The sequence below is a fragment of the Myotis davidii genome, unplaced genomic scaffold (assembly GCF_000327345.1).
Source record: "Myotis davidii unplaced genomic scaffold, ASM32734v1 scaffold613, whole genome shotgun sequence".
Classification (NCBI taxonomy): domain Eukaryota; kingdom Metazoa; phylum Chordata; class Mammalia; order Chiroptera; family Vespertilionidae; genus Myotis; species Myotis davidii.
Window position 1 is genome coordinate 31,296 of NW_006284622.1, and position 6,780 is coordinate 38,075.

Consider the following 6,780-nt stretch of genomic DNA (forward strand, 5'->3'; position numbering starts at 1 on the left):
TATATCCAGTGTGTTTTTGATTGTAGCTATATCACTTTTCATTTCTTCCTGATTCTTGCATAGGTTGTTGATTTTCTCCTCCATCCGGTGAATGAATTGTACAACCATTATTCTGAATTCTTTTTCTGTCATGTTGCATGCTTCAACTTCATTAATTTCCTTTCTCAGCGATTCCTCATTGTCTTTCCTCTGGGTGTTGTGTCGTCTCTTCATTCTGATTACCTCCCGATGGTTCAAACGTCGCATTGTGTGGGCCTGGGCCGTGTGCAGTGGGAGCCTCACACCACCCTAGTGTCACTGAAGAGCTCTGACACTAAGATGTGTTGTTGTTGTAGGTTGGTGGGAACCAGACTCACTCAGAGACAGTGTTGCCAGCGCTCAATGTGGCCTTGTGCGCTCCCGTAGAATCAGGGACCCTCTGGTGTGAAACAGAGGCCCCCCTGGAGCGTGTTGAAAATCAGCGCCCCCTTGCGTGAGCCAGGAGTCAGAGTTCGCCAAGAATCCGGTATCAGAGTCTCTGTTGCTTCGCGACCTCACATTGAGAATCAGGGTCCTGTGTGCCCTTGCACCAGGAATTGGAGTCACTGGCTCTTAGTATGAATGCACAGGGAGTCAGGGATCTCAGGCGCAGGTGATAAGAAACACAGTCAAGTCATTGGTGCTCGGTGCTGCCTTCTGCCCAGAGAATCTGGGTCCCTGGGCCCGTGCCACGTGGGACAAATTCCCAGTGTTCGCATGATTGCTCCCAGCCCAGGGGTCCTGAAGCCTGCAGTGCTCGCAGGATCAGTTCCAAGGTGCTCATGCACTTCCAGGCTAAATTTCCTGTAGCAGCACTGAGGCCCGGCAAAGGGTGGGTCTATCAGTTACTATGGCGCTGCCAGAGAGCCTGCAGGGAGGGGGATGGGCTCTGTTACTCACGGATCTGCCACAAGGATTTCTGAAATTTTGGTGTCCACAGGTCTGTAGCTGTGGTCACAGGTCACTGTCCCCAGTGGCTGCAGGGTCCTGGTATGCGTCTGAGATCAGACTGGGGGGGGCTGAGGCCAGGAAACTAAGGGAATCTGTATGAGAAGCTCACAGAAAAGTTACCATGTGTGTCTGGAGGGCAAGGGGACATCTAAAAAGTCTGCTGAGGAGAGCGTCTCGAGCTTGCTGCTCTGGGGCCATGGAATAGAGAGCCCCATGGAATAGAGAGCTTCTGGAGTTTGTGGGGGCAGGTGTTTCCCCTTGGTCAGAGGAGGACCCATGGAAGGATCCAGACTGGGTCATTATGGACTCTATCCAAGAGGACTGCCTGGAGAGAAAAGGTGAAACTCCCCTCCCCCGTGGGAGTCCAGCTGCTGTCTTTGGGAGATTCTTACCTAGGGCAATGTGGGGTCTGTTGTTATTTCTCCTTTTTCATTTCTGATTATGTTTATTTGGGTCCTCTCTTTAAGTTTCTTGGCAAGCCTGGCTAGAGGTTCATCAATGCTGTGTATCCTTTCAAAGAACCAGCTCTTGGTTTTGTTGATCTTTTGTATTGTTTTTTTTTTGGACTCTATGTCGTTTATCTCTGCTCTGATCTTTGTTATTTCCTTCCTTCTGCTGACACTGGGCTTTTCTTGTTGCTCTCTTTCTAACTCTTTGAGTTGTAGGGTTAGGTAATTTATTATCATTGTTAATTTATATGTGTTCTTATCCACTCAGTTGCCCTATGTTTTTTTCAGTAGGCTTGTAGAGCTATGAATTTCCCTCTCAAGACTGCTTTCACTGTGTCCCATAGGTTTTGGATTGTTGTGTTTTCATTGTCGTTTATTGCCATGATGTTTCTTATTTCTTCTTTGATCTCTCTGGTAACCCAGTCATTGTTTAATAGCATACTATTTAGTCTCCATATGTTCGGTTTTTTGGATTGTTTTTATTGTAGTTGATTTCCAGTGTTATGACATTGTCATCTGAGAAGATGCTTGATATGATTTCTATCTTCTTGATTTTGAAGAGACTTTGCCTGTGACCCAATATATGGTCTATGTTTGAAATGATCCATGTGCACTTGAGAATAATGTATATTCTGTAGTTTTGGGGTGAAATGCTCTGAAGATGTCAATTAATTCCATCTGATTTAGTGAGACATTTAGGATTGATGTTTCTTTCCTGATTTTTTTGTTTAGAGGATTTGTCCAATGATGATAGTGGGGTATTAAAGTCCCCTACTATGATTGTATTGCTGTCAATCTCTCCTTTGATCTCCAGAAGTTTTCTTATGTATTTGGGTGCTCTTATATTAGGTGCATATATGTTTACCAGAGTTATTTCTTCTTGTTGGATTTCTCCCTTTTGATTATGAAGTGGTCTTCCTTATCTCTCTTTGTGTCCTTCACTTTGAGATCTAATTTTTCAGATATAACTATTGCTACCTCAGGTTTTTTTCATTTCCATTCTCCTGAAAAACCTTTTTCCATCCCTACACCAACAGTCTGTGTGAGTCTTTTTTTCTGAGGTGGGATTCCTGTAGACAGCAGATATATGGGTCATGTTTTCTTATCCACTCAGTTATCCTATGTCTTTTGATTGGGGCATTTAATCCATTTACATTTAAAGTTATTATTGATAGATACTTGTTTGTCGCCATGTTTATTCTTTACCTTTTTATTCCTTCTTCGTTTCCTATTTTTTTCTTTTTACAGCAGACCCTTTAGCATTTCTTGCATTGCTGTTTGGTGGTAATAAACTCCCGTAGTCCCTTTGTCTGTGAAGCTCCTGATTTCACCCTCAATTTTGATTGATAGCCTTGATGGGTACAGTATTCTTGGATTCAGACCCTTCCTTTGCAGGACTTTGTATATTTCATTCCATTCCCTTCTGGCCTGGTGTGTTTCTGTTGAGAAACTAGTCGCTAGTCTGATGGGGGATCCTTTGTAGGTAACTTTTTGTCTCTCTCTACCTGGTTTTAAGATTCTTACTTTGTTGTTGGTGTTTGCCAATTTAAGTATAATGTGCCTTGGTATCGATCTTTTGGGGTTGACTTAGTTTGGGACTCTGTGAGCTTCTTGGATTTGTTGCTTTCTATTGAGTTCTTTCGAGCAGTGATGTCATTTTTCATTTCTTCTTGGTTCTTCTTCATTTCCTCTTGGTTGTTACACATATTGTTGAATTTGTCTTCCATTCTTTTCATGCACCTTATGACCATTTCTCTGAATTCTTTCTCTGACAAGTTGCTTGCCTCCATTGCCTCCAATTCATTTCCTTCCTTTTCTGGTGATGTCTGTTTTTCTTTCATATGCGGGCTGTTTCTTTGTCTCCCCATGATCTCTCTTCTCTAGGAGTTTGGTTATGTAGTTCTCTCTCTGATGCGTTGATTTAAAGGCACAAAATACAACACAACAAGGCACAACACACAAGGCACTGAACACAACTGTATTCATGATACTAATAACCCCATATAAAGGTGACCACCAGAGCAAAGAGAATTAGGGTATAAGGAAAAAGGAGAGAAAAAGAAAAGAAAAGGAGTGCAAAAATGAAGTTGGGACAAAGAAAAAAAAGTAAGAAAGAGAATGAAATAGAAGAGGGGAAGAAACTATTTATATGGGGAGAAAACTGCAATAGAAGAGCCACTATTCCCAACAAATTCCAGCAACAAATCCCTAGAGATGAGTGCAAACTACAAACAACCACTAATATGAAGTGAGGCGAGGGAACACAGAATCAAAAAAATAACCACGGGAAAAACACCACTGAAAAAGAAAAAGAAAAAGAAAAACCATCTCACAAACAAGCATAAAAACCAATATACTCAACAATCAAGCAAACAACAAAACAACAGAGAAAAAAAATTTGGATAGTGAAAAAAGAGAAGAGCTAGGTGTATATGGATTTAGAGTAAGGGATTGAAATTAGATATATAAGTAGGGTGAAATTTAGACAGGGGGTAAAAAGAAGAAATAGGGAAAATATAAAGCAGGAATAGGGTAAGAGAAACAAGACAACAAAAGGGGAAAAGTGAGGAAGAGAGTTTTTGGCATAAAGGTAAAGTTGAGGTAGAGTAAAATGATGTTAAAAGAAAGATTAAAATAGAATGTAGAACACTAATCCCAAAATAAAATAAAGAGAAAATAAAATGACACTATAAAACAAGGTAAAATGGTAGTAGTGATAATACTGGTTAAAAATAAAAATGTAGTAATTAAAAAGGTAAAGTCAGGTGATGAAAAAAGAAAAAAATTAGTTTCTTGAGTAAAAAGTGAAAAAAAAATGTGCAGTACTGAAGGTCCTTCAATTCCTCTACTCTTCTGTTTGGCACGCCTTAGTCCTGTCAGGTATTTAGGAGAGTGTTGAAGTTACCTGTGATACATTCTTCCTCTGTGTTGTAAACCACAGTCCTGATTTTAAAGCAGGCCGTATTTGTTTCCCAGACTGCCTTTATTTGTATTTACAGAAGAGTCAGTTTGTGGTTCAGCCCCTGGGTGGCAGTGTTTCTGGATTGACCTCCAAGGCTATAAGTCCTCTCTAGCCAGTAGTTAGGTTTTGGGAGAGTTGACTGCCCCAGAACTGGTTCTTTGATCGTTACTCCCCGCTCTGATTCTCAAGTTCCACAAGAACAACTTTCCCCTGCAATCTCTGAGTGACCCCAATTGTGAGATCCTATGTATTGGGTTTAATAATCAAACACAACGATTTAAGGGGAAGAGAGAAAAGAGAAAAAGAGCCTGAGAAGGTACCGAACTGGCAACCCTCCACCGTCCAGCTCGGTGTGCAAACTCTGCCACGCGTCCTCTCTCCCCTGGCACTAAGCAGCTGGCACACTGGCAAAATCCGAGGCTGCCTTTTTGCACCCAGTCCAGCTATGGGCTTATTTTTAGAGTTCCCTTCTGCCAGAAGCCCTACGGAAGCCCTTCCACATTCATGGATCACGCTGGCCCGGACTTTGTGGGGCGCAGAGGTCCTCAGCGTGCGTTCCTCTCTCCAACCTAGATTGCAAACCATACCTTTAGGTGAAATCTGACCTTTCCATGAAGAGGAGCAGGGCTTGTCTGAGTCCACGTAGTCGCGCTGCTTGAGATGATCCCTGGATGCTGTGGTTGTAGGATCTCTGTATGTATATGCTTCCGATATCAGCCACTCAAGATGGCGCCGTCTCCGGGGCTGAGTTGACCACGATTTCAGCAGCAGTGGAAGGTGCCTGTTTAGGGTAGCCTGATCCAGCAGTCTCCAACAGTCCCCTTTCTCTTGGAGTCCTCTGTCTTTCCAGGCTGCAATCTGTCTCCCAGCTGAATCTCCTCTGCCAAATTGGGCTAGATGTTACTGTTTCAGCTGCTCACCCTATCTGCTCCAGGACAATGCTAGGGACATGTCTGTCGATACCACCACCATTTTCTCAGTCCCAGTAATTTTTTAAAAAATATATTTTATTGACTTTTTACAGAGAGGAAGGGAGAGGGATAGAAGAGTTAGAAACATCAGTGAGAGAGAAACATCGATCAGCTGCCTCCTGCACAACCCCCACTAGGGATGTGCCCACAACCAAGGAACATGCCCTTGATCAGAATTGAACCCGGGACCTTTTAGTTCATTGGCCGATGCTCTATCCACTGAGCCAAACTGGTTAGGACCAGATTTTTTTTTTATCCTTTGTAGCACTCAGGGTGTAGTCTGGATGTGGCTGTATTGGTTGTCTGGAGACTGAAGGGAGGGGCTATCTCTTCAGGAAAAAATGGCTGCCTAAGTCCAGCTTGTCAGGTATGTCTTAATGCCAGACTCCCGGCCACCTCTCCCCAACCTGCTCCTCTCCTCAGCCTCTCCCCAGACTCTGCATCTCAGCCTCGGGTGAGTGTTTGTATTTGAAGGTCCTATGAAGTGGGTTTAGCGAATAGAAGCAAAGACCAAAGAAGGAAAAGAGCTGGCCACTGAGAACCCCTTCCCCCTGGCACGGCGCGGCTTGGGCAGTTGTTCAGGCTGCCAACTCCAGGCTCAGCCCCTCATGGTTGTGGGCTTAGATATAGAATCCCCTGCCACCAGCAGTCCTGTGGACTTCCTTTCCACAGTCAAATGTTACGCCTGTCTTGAGGGATGCAGCCTTAGTGCTGTGCGGCTTCCTTCTGACCCTCTGGGCTTGGAGGTCTCATAATACTCTCCAGCCCAGATCCCTAATTTCACCATATTTTAGTATCTACTCTGGGACAAGGCTGGGGACACGTCTGCCTATTCTGCTGCTATTTTGTCTCTCCAGTGTTCAAGTTTTTAATCTATTTTTAGTTTATTCTCATTTATGATGTAAGAAGGTGGTCTAGTTTCCTTTTTTTGTACATGATTTTTTCAAGGTTCATCCATAGTGTAGCATGTATTCCTTTTTATGGCTGAAAAAATGTTCAAATGGATGTATACCCCATTTTGTTTTGTCCATTCACCTATTGATAGACACTGGTGTTATTTCCACTTTTTGTCTATTTTGAATAATGCTGAAGCTAATATTGGAGTACAAATATATGTTCAAGTCCCTGTTTTCCATTCCTTTGGCTGATACTTAGACGAAGAGTGCACATTTTAAGTAGAAATAAGATAGAATCCAACGTGTAGTACTCCCTGGGTTGGCCTTCCTTTCCAGTCCCCCACACCACATAGTTGGTCTTCACTCTCTTGGGCCAGGAGAACTCGCCACAAAAGATGACTTTGTCCCCCTTCACCAAGATCTTCTTCTTCAGAATGTTGTATTGTTGCAGGACACTGAGCAGAGCTGCCATCTTCCGCCACTGCCACCACAAGGGGCCCGCACACCAGAGCCATTGCCTCCTAGTCCACCTC